General features: G+C 38.3%; 1 protein-coding gene across 1 annotated transcript in view; it reads left to right on the forward strand.

The window, feature by feature from the left end:
- WWC3 (WWC family member 3) overlaps positions 1-14,109 on the forward strand; it is a 98,418-nt gene that overhangs the window by 21,171 nt on the left and 63,138 nt on the right. The gene's annotated exons all lie outside the window — the stretch shown is intronic.

Raw genomic sequence — 14,109 nt, forward strand, 5'->3', positions numbered from 1 at the left:
CTTGCTCGCCTTGTGCCTTTTCTACATTGCCTCTTTGCTCATCTGATAGCAAAATAAACTTACTATCCCATGGGACCCACCCCCCCAATTATTGCTTTCCCTTTCTCCATTACTTTTTTTTGAAGTTCTGGTGAGTTGAAGCATACCTATTCTTACTTTACTGTCTGGTCAGATGAGTGTTAGAAATAGCTGTGCTATGGAGTGATGGGATTGTGCAGGTTAGGGCAGCAGAGGAGCCCACATTGGAAGGCAGCAGGGATCTCTCCAGTTCAGTGGTACCAAACTGTTAATTGAACTTTCATACAAAACCGCAGGTGGGATTTATGGTGTAGTTGGAGTGAACAGAGCCATGTGCAGAGTCTCATAGCTGAGGGATGTAGAAACTACTTTCTTTCCCCATCAAGCCAGATAGGCTGTGGCCTGTTCACACTGCTGCTCATCAGTCCCTTCTGCTTGAGCTCTGCTGTTAATATTTCTCCTTGTGTTTATCCTCCTCTGTCTGTGCTTCCTTGGATCATTCATTGCCTTCTGATTGCCATTGCCTCTTCTTCCAGTGCCTGATTCCCATGTTCCTCGTTCTTTTGTGTCCCTGTGTGTCTTCCTTTTTTTCCCTCCATGATGCTCAGGTGATAAGAGGGGTTGCAATTGAGACTGGAAGGAGAGACTGATTTCCTAGTCTCTTTCCCTGGAAGGAGTAGGGTTGTACTGGAATTGTTTTTCTGGAGCTGCTCCATGCAAAAAAGAGGAGCAGTTGTCTCGGATGTGCTGGAACACTGGGGGTGAGTGGCTGTGTGGCCAAGAGAGATCCTGAGAAGCTGACCTGTGTTCAGTGGAGACCCGAGCTTCCATGCTTCAGAGTTATGATGAGCACATGCAACAATATTCTCCTCTTCAACTTCCTTGTACCTTCACCAGACTTGAATGTTTTTCCTTGAGAGTAGTAGAATACCTACTACCCAGGGTCCCAGGGTTAGCTGTGCTGAGATTATCTAGGAGTCTGATGTAAGAATTGAAGCAGGGGGGTGGGGAGGGAAGGGACAGAATTTTTCCTGTGCTTCATTGTTTCAACTGGCAGAGCTGTTTTAATTGACCTTTTTGCAAGAGATGAGGAGGAGGCACACCCTCAGAAGGGAGAACGTCAGCCAAGGCAACTCTAGTAGAATAAAAAGCAATAAAAAAATTGCCTAATGAGGGAATGCCTAATGAAGCATACCGGACTTCTTAATGAATGGGTGACACTACATTATACTAATGTGCAGATGATAAAACATCATCTTGCAGCAGACTTTAGGTACCTACTATATTTTGGTTTTTGATACTTAATGCCTCGAGATAAAGAGTTCAGATGTTTATTCTGCAGTGTACATTTTTTCAATATTGACAAACTCTTCTCTTGTCGCTATGGAAGGTATGCTCTAGGTCGCCCATGAGGTTGGGCTAGATGCAAAGATTACAAGCTAAAGTTTTGTGGCTTGAAGCATGCAGGAGTTTAATTAGATGATGACAGTGACATTCTGACATTAAAATATGGACCTGGACAGCTGAAGCCACTCTGTGCTGCCATGGTGGAAGTTAGGTGCTTCCTGTGGCTGAGTTCCTCAAAGGCTTATAGCAGGGAGGGAGGGAGCTGAAGCTGTCTACAACTCTTAAGCTTTCCTTCCTGGTAGTGGAGCTGCTTTTGGATGTGGGGAACGGAGCACTGAAAATATCTGCATTTACTAACTGCAAAGGAATGCATAAATATAGAAGAATATGCCAGTACAGCTTATTCCCAAAATATGTTACTATGTGGTGCAAGGGACCTTTGGGTGAGCGATATCCAAAAGGAGACTTTGGAAGAGATGCCTCCCACTTCTAGAGAGACTTGTCATTTACAGATGATAATAATAATGCAAACCACAGAAGTCAGTTTCCTGAGTTGCTGTAAATGTGTGTTTTTAACGCTTCTTTTCTAACACAAATGTAGGAAGCTGGCAAAATACCTATTTCAGTGCTCTAGAAAAGTTTAAAGTGAAATAATCTAAGGAAACGGAAGCCTCTATTTTTAACCTTCTCCGTCATGGGAGATGGGGCGGAAGAGGCCATCTACTGTTGAAGTCTCTTCAATGTCTTACTATAAATTTAATCAGATTTCCACTACTGTTTTAATGAAATGGTATTCACTGATGTTCAGTTAGTTCAAATTAAGATCACTGTAGGTTTGATGGTATTGTCAGTCTTCTAGGATTGTGATCTTCTTTTTTTCCTGTTGACTGGTTTTTACTTTCCCATTTTCTGGTATATGAGAAATTTTATGCTGTAAAATAACTACCAACACTGCTTTTGCTGTTTTATGGTTTGCTTTATTTTCTTATATTAAAAATAAATTTTTTTCTGAGAGTTCCAAGTGTTTTTTACATTGGGTTTGAACAGATTCTTGTAAGATTTTTTTTCTCATACTGCATTAGTGTAATTCACTAGAAGTACATTATTTCACTGGATTTCTCTGGATTTTTTCACAAAATATTTTTTATTCTTGTATATATGTAAAAGTATGACAGTGAAGTTATGAGGAATTCCTTGTATTACTTATAGGGAACTACTTTATTAGTCTAACTGGAATTTCAAGTATAATACATTGTACAACTACTGGCAACCATAGAAGTAATAGCATCAAACTTCTTAAGTTCAGCCTTTTAAAAGTGCTCAGAAGCTTATGTTCAGATGAACATAAATCTGTAAAACTGACTTTGGGATATATTACTAAATTACTAATATTGATTGGGGAGTATACTACATTAATTTGCAAGGTCAGCATTAAGGAAGACGGTAGGAAGCAAGTGTATTTGGGGAATAATAATAGTAGGTAAATTGTGTACTGGGACAACAGGGACTGGGCCAAGTTTTCCTAAAAGTTTGAAAATTACTGTCTGACAAGGATGCTAACGTGGAAGCACTTCTGAAGAGTTTAAGGGAATCTTCTCAACAGCATCTATGTTAGCATTATATATATGTAGATGACATGAATTTCTGTTTGTGGCTGATAGATTGAGACTGTTGAGAATCAAAAATTTAGGAATGATATAAACTAACATGTCAAAGTGTAAATAACTTGACAACTGTATCTGTAATTTTAAAGGCAAAGTATGTGCTGTGGAGAAGGAAAGGTAGCAAGGCTGCAAATCATTGAAGAGCCATTGCTTTTTATCTTAGGCAGTTATTTGGCTTAAAGAAATTGTTTTACTTTGCAGGGAGGTTGTTGCTCCATTGGTACAAAAGCAGTAAAGATTTTAGGGAGATGAAATTTCTTCTGTTAGCTCTCTTGATTATGTTTGGAAAATAAGACACATTTTAAGCACAGTTCTCTTCATTTTTGGGTTTATTTTTAGACCACTTTTAATATCTTATATGTGATCATTAACTGTTTTTGTAATACCACTTAAAATATGGAGCTTTAAAATAAATGAGTAGATTGAGGATGCTCATGTACACAATAGTCACTAATGACTTGTCCATCACTACTTCTAGGCAGCTGAAACATGCATCCATTTATGCTTGACTAGGGGTCTGTTACTCCTGGAAGAGTAGAAAAACCTTAAATAATGAGGTGACTGCTGTAGATCAGTGCTTGCAAGAAATGGATTCTGAAACCTAAAAGCATCAAAGATCCTGTCAACGTATTTCCACTTCAGTTGCTTAGTGCCAAGTGAAGCTTAGTAGCTGTTCAGGCAAGTGTTTGAAATGGTGCCCTTGGATGCAGCGTCTGTGTCGTTCACCCTCACATAAAGTGTTGCTTTATTGATGTAGTTCAGAAAATGAAGAAGAGAAGCAGTCTGGAAAGCCTTCCTTGCAGATCTATAGTGCAGTTTGGGCAGGGGGCTGCTGCCATGCAGTGTAATGTCCTCTCTGGTTACAGGTTTCTCTCCATGCCCATGGGTACCCATTCCACTGAGAGGGACTTGAAACCAGAGTTCTGGTCTTTTACAAGGCAAAATTTCTCTGCTTTACAGGCAAAGTCAGTGTGTGACAGCTCAGTAGCCTGTAAGAAGACATAACATAGAAATGGTACAAAAGAGTCCATAAAATTTCCAGTAATGTGATAATTGAACATGTTTGAGAAATGCCATATGCGGTACTTTTAGGAAAAATACAGGATGAGTATCACACATTTTCAAGTGTGTTGGAAGACAAGGAGGAGAAAAACTGTTTTGAAAGATTAAATGGGAAATTCTTGTCTTGAATTTCTAATATTAGCTGGCATTGTAGACTTTTCTGAGTGTGAGGCCTTTGTTTACTGTTTTACCTCACAATTTGTTTTGAATAGGATGTATGTGAAGTCATGGTATGCATATTCTTTTGGCACTTATCTACACATCGCTTTGTTCCAAGACTTGAAAAGAATGGTCTCTTAAATATGTATTTTTCCAACCATTTTTTTTTATACTCAGGCCAGTTGCATTTACTTTTTCCTCCCATTGTTTTTCAGTTTCTGCTTAATTTCTCTAGAAATGGTTTCTGGTAACTTTTAACATATATTTTCTTTTTTATTAATATAATTGAATAATACTTTTTGGTGAAAGTAGTTTCATGAAAATAATTTCAGTAAAATTTAATTGAATATACTCCAAGTATGGTAAGTATTTTGAGGATTGGGCCTTAAAATATTTTAAAACATCAGATGAACTAAATTTTCACTGATAGTAGTGCTAGGCTTGTTTGTGCATATAGGTATGATGGATGTCTGTTTGTAGTGTCATTAAACTTCACACGTAGGGGAACATTAGCTATAGCCTTTTCTAAAACATTTTCGGTTTCTTTCAGACTACAGAAATAAAAAACTCCCTTTAGCTGATGTTTGTTGGCATGTTTTCTAGAATGATGGACCTTCTTAGTGTAGGAGAGAGATTTTCACAGTCGTGGAATATGCTGAGTTGGAAGGGCCCCACAAGGATCATAGAGTCCAGCCCTTCGCCTTGCACAGGGCCATCCCCAAGTCACACCACGTCCCCAAGGGTATTGTCCAAACGCTTCTTGGACTGTGTCAGGCTTGGTGCCCTGGGGAGCCTGTTCCAGTACCCAGCCACCCTTTGAGGGAAGAACCTTTTTCTAATACCCAACCTAAACCTCCCCTCAGGCCATTCTTTTGGGTTCTGTCTCTGGTTATCACAGGGGAGAGATCAGTGCCTACCCTTCCTCTTCCTCTCATGATGAAACTGTAACTGCAATGAGGCTTCCCCTCAGTCTGCTCCAGGCTGAATGGACCAAGTGCCCTCAGCCACTCCTCATACTTCTCAAGGGCTTCTCCTCAAGGCTCTTGACCATCCTTGTGGCCCTCCTTTAGACGCTCACTAATATTTTTCTTACATTGCAGCACCCAAAACTGCCCCCAGCACTCGAGGTGAGGCTGCCCCAGCTCAGAGCAGATCAGGACAATCCCCTCCCTTGCCCAGCTGGCCATGCTGTCCCTGATGCTCCCTGGGCACAGTTGGCCCTCCTGGCTGCCAGGGCTCTGCTGACTTTTATCCTCAGGTCCCTTTTTGCAGCACTGCTCTCCAGCCTCTCGTTCCCCAGTCTGTCAGTACATCCAGGGTTGCTCCATCCCAGATGCAGAATCTGGCACTTCCCCTTGTTGAACTTCATACAGTTGGTGATTGCCCGTCTCTCCTAATTTGTCAGGGTCTGTCTACAGGGCCTCTCTGTCTTTGAGGGGGTCAACAGCTCCTCTCAGTTTTGTATTATCTACAGACTTGCTTGTATCCCTTCCAGTCCTGCATCCATTGGGATGTAATGGCATATATATATTTTTCAAGATTCTAATGTTAACCTCTATGCATCTTCAACTACGTACTTTCTAGTCAGCCTGAAGACTATCAATTATTATAAGATTTTCTGTTTTGCTGAGACTTGTCTAAAGTGGTTTAAAGTGTTCACAAAAATATTTCAGTGCTTTCTTTATTGAAGAATGTGTAAGTTAAACTTCAGTCATTTGACACTTGAATGGTATTGAGACAAATCAGTACATTATGTTGATAAATCACTTGTGTGTATGTGTGTATGTATATGTATATGCACACACACGTATATATTTAGTTATTTCCAATCTGGATCATTGATAAAGAAGAATGAAGAATAAATTTAAATTTAAAGACGATAAATTTAAGGGAGGTGAACACCTTCAGTGGTGTGTAATTTACATTATACATGTATTATAAATGTACAGAAACTTGAATTACCATTGGTTGTGAGAAAGTTGTAGAAAAATCTCTGGGACAATCATATAGACTTCAAAATTTTGAAGAAAAATGTAGTCTAGCAAGGTCAGACTTAAAGGTAACAAGATAATTAATGCTCTTGTAATCTTTCTGGATACAGGACACCTCAGGTTAGCAAGAGAACATAGTAAATGGGCAGACAGTTTTGAAGACCGTTACACTTTTACTTCTTCACTGCACTATTGAGCAGAGATAGACTCTTTCACTACCAGTTTATGAAAATGTTTTGGCTATGTAATAGTGATATTGTTCTAATATTTTTATATAAACTTGAAGTGATCATGCAAGAGTCCTTGGGAAGTATTCAACTGCATGGTAGTGTCTTGCAACATGTAAGAGCATTTTGCTTCTTACTGAGATGTAAAGCTTCTTTTGGTGCCTCCTTTTGTTCTAACATGTGGAGCTTCATGGACTTGAATTTGGAGATTTTGTCCCAGTTTTGTTCCTTGTCTGCTGGGGACCCTTTTCCTGTCTGCTGCATTTTCTTCCTGCTTTGAACTCCTCTCATGATTTTTGTTCATGTGCAAAATGCTTATTACTAAGAACTTGCTGGCAAGATCTTGCCAGATGCACTTTTTCACCCTTGCTCGGGTGACTTCCATTAGGAAGGTGCAGGTGTTTCCTCCTCATCTGATAGTTGCATACAGAAGTTGTGACCAGCAATCAGAAGTGAATAATTTTCTGTGCATAGGCATACACTTATACACCAGCACATACACTCTGTGTAAGGGTGAAGTACTTATCACCTCTCCCACTGAATCTTCTACAATGATTCAGTTAACTGATGGGCGGGATTGTGGTAAAATAAGATAGCTGGAAATTTATATTCTCAAACCAGAGGAGTCTTTGCAAAACTAAGGTTACAACTGTCAAGCAGTTTGTTAGACAGAACTGAACATAGAAATGAGTTTTAGTATATTCTGAGGATGTAGAAATTTGACAGCTGGATGACTTGTCTCCAGCAGAAGGTTGTAGAACTGTGATTTGCAGGATGGAAGAAATAAATGGATAACTATGTGCCTGGCCTTTGCTAACTGGGACCTTGATTATCAGTTGGATGTTGTTGGAAAATGCTGCTATGCACAGATGTTGGATAAAAGTTGTAAATGTTTATTTACAATCAGTGAAACTAGAGCACTGCACACTTGCTTGCTCTAAAGCTGCGCTGTGTATGGACACATGTAGTGTCTTCACAAGTGGAAGAATTCAGCTTGCTTCTTGAATTTTAAAATTCTCTGTTGAAGTTTCTTTATTGTTTTGTTTTGGTTTTTGATTCTTCTTAATTTGATTTTAGGTTTTTCTTTTTGGAGTCTCACACATTACAGAAGTCCTCAGGAAGATTAGAGATTTTTGAGTAGCACTGGCAAAAGAAAAGTTGTAAATGTTTTGCATATTGCTCTTTGTAGCAAAGAGCATTTTTAATATGAAGGTGCGATATGAAATCAGTTTGAAATGAGTTTTGGAATCAGTTTGAAGGTGCAATTTGAAATCAAAAACTCTATTCTCCTAATTTCCCCGCCTTAGCAGTTTTATTTGCCACACATCCCTGCTGTTTTCCTCTTATGATTTATACCCAGCTACCATATATAATTTTGTCTATTTTCTGCTGTATATGTCAAGTCATCTGCCGTCCAGTCTGCTTTTCTTCAGCCAGTCTCTTCAGCAATTGTCTTTGCCCCACTGCTAATCTTAAGATTTGACTGGTGGCTTTGCACAGTTACTGGTCACTTCAGGCTATCTATGTGTACACAATAAATAAGTTTTAAAGCATTCATGGATAGTCCTACTTAACCCCTCTGCCCATTTTTTTACTGTTTATCTGCTTTAAAAAAACCACAATGAATTACAGACACAAAAATAGTTTTCTTAAAAGCACTGACTTTTAACCTGGCTATGATTTTTGAGAAAGGCATTTTCATCATATACAGAAAATATTTTCAGCAAGAATTTCCCATAATGTTTGTGTTCTGAATTTGGATATGGATCATAGCTGCTGTTAAGAAACGGATAGCTGCTGGAAGACTTGGCTGCTTGTGTGGAGCTGTTTCAGCAGTTCCTGAGCAGCCAGACAAGTTATGCGAGAGCTGCAATTGGACATAGCATTTTATGTTTCAACATACTATGCCAGTATTTTTCAGCTGTTTTGGTTTTGGGGATTATGAGAAAGGGTAAAAACAAAAGTATGTTATTTGTCTATTGTAGCTTGTTAGTAAGGGTTTATTGTTTCTAGGATAGTGAAAGGTGAGAGGTTGTCCTTGGGTAAATTTCTTAGAGGTGTTTATAGGCAATGTAGGCTACTGTTACTTCTTGTAAGGCAACAAGTTGTGTCAGTTCTCTCTTAGATGAGTAGCTTTACGTACATTTTGCATCACGAAATCTAATTTTTCAGAGTTTAAATTAAAAAATGGTCTGATAGTGATCACACATTTTCCTCACGCTTCAAGATGTTGATTTTTTTTCTCAACAGTTGGCTAGCTGGTACCATCCCATGCCTTGTGTTTTGCACATTGATTTATGCTGTGTTGGTTTGCGTTACTGTAAATTGAAGCAAATACAGTGATCGGACGGTACTCGCACTCTGTCATCAGCTTATTTCCTACTGAGAAAAAAAGAAAAGGAAGAAATATATTAACAACATAAATAGTTGCAAAATACAGTGTGGTCTTAAAAAGACTGAATTTCAAGTGACCTTTAGGAGAGTTGGTGCTGTTATTTCCTATCTGGTGGGTACCATTTTCTTTTCCAAGGGAAATGTATCCCAGCAATGACTCTGAACATGTTACCTTCTTTAAATCTTTGTCCTGAGCACAGAATTTCATTTAGTTTCAGTCTGACCATCTGTAGTATGGATTTATTTTAATGAAGAATTGAGTAGCTGTTCAGTGAGTTATTTTGTTCAGAGTCTGATGTTAAATCATATAATAAAATGAAAATATGTAAATTAAGAAAAAGGATAAAAAAAACCTTGTATCTTGAAAAGATACATCTAGTGTGGTGAACTTTGTTATACTTTTGGCTAAGCAGTTGCTATGTAATTTGATAAACTTTATTTCAAAATCCAGTTCATTTTTATGACTTGGCTGCTTGCAGAGAGCTGAGTGGATGGAGGATAGATGAGGAGGAAAGCTATGGTGTACTCCAGAGTGCTGTAGCAGTGATGAGGAGTTCATGGTGGCATTTACCATGAACAGCCCATGCCTGACTGGTTGTGCTCCCGGGGTGAGGCTGGGTGGGTCTGATTGGTGCCTGTTCCTGTTCCTGCCCCTGGAGGAAGCTCCTTCCTTGGGCAGTGTGCGCCTGCTGTGTCCCTGCCCTGCTTGGGGGCAGTGCTGGGGGGAGGGCAGCCTGCTCGGAGTGTTGGCACAGCTGTGGCTGCAGACCCTCTCTGTCTCACAGACTCTTGCTGCCCATGCCAGAGCCACGATGGTGGAAGATGTCTAAGAAACACCTCCAGGACTGCAGTGTGACTTTTAAAAACAATATAATTCCAATCCTCCCCACTCCCCCCTTCAGTGTAAGCAGCTCTTCTTAACAGTGTCTATGAAACAACAAAAATAATCTTCTGTTCCTTCTCAATTTCTTGCTTTTGTTTGTTTGGGATTTTCTGTTGGTTTTTTCCCCTCCTCCTCTGTGCAGTTGGAGGGAATAAGAGCCATGGTACAAGACAAGAGGGTTAGTTTAACTTTATAACAATGTCTGAAACTCAAAATCACATTTGAACGGAGGTAAGAAAAAACCATTGACAGAAAGCTTTAAAGTGTGTGCATGATTTCTCATTCTGCCTTTTCTCTTTCTTGCTTTGTGATGCTTCAGTAATATACTCGGAATAATACTTCCCTTGGATAAACTGTTGCTAGATTTAGCAGATTGTTATTTCTTTTCTAGTTATTCTGTTACTCTATTTAAAATTGAATCATGTTCTTCAGATCTCTAATGTGAATTAATGCATTTTCCTAGTAAATTAGTAATGCAGTTTCTGTATCTGCATTTGTCAGGCAAAACCATCTATCCTGTTAGATGACAATTCAGTCTGAGATCAGGTTTAAGGAAATTTTTCTCCTAGTTGTTTGTGGAGGTGTATTAAATTTTATTAGATTTTTTCTGCCATCATTGTACCTGATCAAAATCAGAAACAAAATTACAAACACTGTTGACAGCTGCTGTTCTTATATCCTTCTCTCTGTCTCATACAGACAATGACTTTTGTTCAAAACTTGCTGGTTCTTTTTCATAATCAGCCTTCATGGTGAGTACTTTCCTCTTAATCCAGGCCTACTTATAAAGGTGGGATGACCCTGTATGTAATTTAGGTGTTTAGGCATTGTTTAAAGGAGGGAGACTAGTTTACAGCAATGTTTCTGCTTTGGAACACCTTTTCGATTTCCTGTTCAAGATCTTGGAAAAACAGGCTCTGTTTGTCTTTATTTAGTTCCTCCCAGGGGAAGTTTTACTCAATTAGACCTAGGGATTTGAGGCAGCCAGGGCCCTCTGATGTGGCATCAGGGCCATGGGAAGACTGAGGATCTAATCTAATATTTTCCAAAGCCTTGTGTTTTTAGTGATCTGGTTCTGGTTTTGAAGGTCTGTGACAATGAAGTTGCCCTACTCGCTCTGTAAAGCTGTGCTTTGGAGATGTGAAGTATGTCTTCTCTTTGGACTGAGAAGCTTTTCTTTATTATTTAATGGTTGAGGTTTTCTGTGAGTTTATTTTGGAGGGGAAGGGGAAATTAAATGCTGTTAACAATGTATCTGGTGCTGAAAGCACTTTTGAAGTAAATTATTTAAAATGGTATTTAGCCATTATCTTCTAATGTCTTGTCTTTTCCCCATCCAGTCCCTGCCATGAACTGGTGCATTCAAGAAATACTTGTTTTTCTGACACATATTCAGAAGCTGTAAAAATGTGTTCTGGAATCCTTCTTTGTGTCGTAGTGGATAAAGATATGAAATAAGTATGCAAGGAGGAGAAAAAACTTACTTTAGTCACTTGTTTGATTTTATTTTATAGTTTAATTTCTGTATTCTAACTGTTTAGCTTGGTAATTGATGCAGAGAAAATGTGAATAAAGGTTGGGATTTCAGATATGTCTGTTGGATTGCATGCAAATACCAGACTTTTATTTATTCTTAATGAAAATATATCATTTGGGTAGTTAGAAGTGAGAGATCCAAGGTGCGTGACATTGCTCAAAGATTTTTCTCTGGGCTTGATATACTGAGTTTGGATTATGGAAGCTTTCTTACGTGATTCTGTATTTGCTTCAGAGTCACAAAAGATTGGGTGCCTAAGGACTGAAGAGCATCATTACTTTTGGAAAGGATAAACTGTCAGATTAACTGACATTTATGTTGGTGTTTTGATCTGTGTGGAATTCGCCCCCATGGAGAACTGTTACTTGTACCTGGCCTATAGGTCCAGTGGCTGAAAAGAGTTAACGCTGTAAACTGGTTCCAGAGGATTTTCATCTTCAGCTGAAAGTTCAGAACCTTCTTGTTACAACCTGCCAGTTGTTCTGGGGGAAACGGGAGGTGATCATGGGTGAGTGTGTTAGTTGTTGTTTACTACTGAGATCACAGATAAATGCCTTAGGTTTTTTTTACTGTGAATAGCACGGTTCAGGACAGCCCTGTTTTTGTTTAATCAAAGATGGCAGCATTTTTGTTGTGTCTTTGTCTTTATGCTTTGAAAAGTTTTTTTGTCTTTATTTCAATACTTTGAAATGTTTTAACAGATGTACCTTGTACAGTTCTTCGTAAAAAAAGTAGAAAAGATCTGTTCTATTTTATAGAACTTAAGCTAATTAAAAACAAACCCAGAGGGTAAAGCAGTATGTCCAGAAGATACTTAATTTCAGCAGTCGACTGTTGTAATTTGTGGCTGACCTCCAATGTAGATATCTGCATCTGTTCCTTTTTGTCTTTGTTGTTCTGAAAAACCCTAGTTTCCTTAATTGGCAAGAAACTAATCTTGTCCTCAGAGTTGTGACTTTTAAACCAGGAGGGTATTTTTTCAGTTCACTTAGTCAAAGCAGTGCAAAACACAGGCAGAAGCTTCCAGTTCTTGGTTTTGTGTCTTTGGCTGAAGGTCCAGCTACATAGGTATAAATGTGACATTATGCCTTGTCTGAGGAGAATCCAATTTGGAGCAACTTTGATTATAATTTAAAATGAGCAACATCAACTTAATAATGGTCTGAATATCTGGAAAACAGCTTTTTATGTGTTGGATTTTTTTCCCTACAAGTTTTCCTTCAAAACCATTAATTAAACTGTTCACACATGCTTTTATAATGCTGTAATGAAAACTGGTTAGACCAGATACATTAGTTTTCTTCTCTCTCCACTTCCAAAAAGTGAACATTGGCTTTGTCCTGCAAGTCTGAGTCCTGGTGGGATCATGGAGAGCATTGAATTAAAGTTTTTGTAGCATGAAAGGTTAGAGTATCATGTGCAGGTTTTATTTATGAATAAAGGGTGAGGGTATGTTTGTGTAACAGGCAAGCAAGTCTCATAACTCATTCCAAAGAAAATCTTGTCTATAGTGTGGTAATTTAGGAGCTGATGTCTAGACTACTTTGAGAAGTTGTAAACATGATGTCTTCAGAACAAAACCATGGGAGTTTAAGAAAAAATACTGCGCTTTGTATGTTTAATATTTGACTGAATTCCAGGGAGATCAGGAGTATTTTGGCAATATCTGGTCTGCCTGACTACTAGATGAATTACTGAGAGCGTATATGTCAGTTCTTTGTAACATTTTCTTTCTTAATACAGCATCTTTGGTTTTGCGAGATTACATGATGTAAACTACGTATTTGTCAGTAATAGAAAATTTTTACTTTAAGTAGTGGCGCACAAGTTTATGTATATAATTTGTTAAACTGTTGGAGAATCAACCAAAGAGGATCAGGCTATTATTTGACCTGAATAGCTTGATCTTTCTTCTGTTGTGCAGAGCTGTTGAAACATTACATTGAAACTAGTCAGGATATATATTTTTTTAATTCTACTGCAGTTAATTTTGTACACTGTAATCTCGATCACTGTAAAATAGTTTCAGGAGGCAGGTAAATGCAGTTTTTCTGTTTGCTGTGTGCAAAGTTTTGTGTTCTTTATTGGTGGTTGAATGGTGTACTTACTGCACCATTGGACTAGCTAGAATGTAGCTGTAGTAGTATTTCCATCATTTGAAGTCTTTAGCACTGGATTTTTCTGGTTGGTTTTATTTTGGTGTGGGAAAGGACTTCCAAGTTCAAAGACAGACATACTTTAATTCAGACAGAGTTACTGTGTTGTACTGTGTCATCAGATGGAGGGCAATTATAAGTCCTAATGGAGTTTCCATTCAGCAGTGTATTTGTAAGCATAGTCCAAATCTGGTGTCAGAAAACCTTAATTGGGTATTACAATATATAAATGGAGTTACAACAGTGTTGTGCTATAGATTATGCTCAAATTAAGTCAGTCCTTAAACTAATGCATGTATTTAATGTTTGCAAAGTTGTCATTGTTCTAGGTATTTGAAGTGCCTCAACAAATATGTGAGGAAGGTGTTGTATTTATATCTCATGTGTAATTGAAATTACTTTATTAGTAGTTTTTCAGTAAACAAATGTTTTGACAGCTTTTAGAGGAAGACATTATCCTAGGAGTTAAGTAAAGATTAAAATGAATATTTGGGTAATAAACAGGATTAGACTGAGTGTAAAGGCTTTTATATTTATATCATTTATTCTTCCTAGTTTTTTATACATCTTGCTGTTCCAGAGCAGTGTTGGTTTAGAGTCTTTCTGTATAATATGGAACCCAGTACTTTCAGTGTTCCTGTCAACACTGACATGGCTGTTTTCAGTTTTCT

Source organism: Catharus ustulatus, chromosome 2 (genome assembly GCF_009819885.2).
Source record: "Catharus ustulatus isolate bCatUst1 chromosome 2, bCatUst1.pri.v2, whole genome shotgun sequence".
Classification (NCBI taxonomy): domain Eukaryota; kingdom Metazoa; phylum Chordata; class Aves; order Passeriformes; family Turdidae; genus Catharus; species Catharus ustulatus.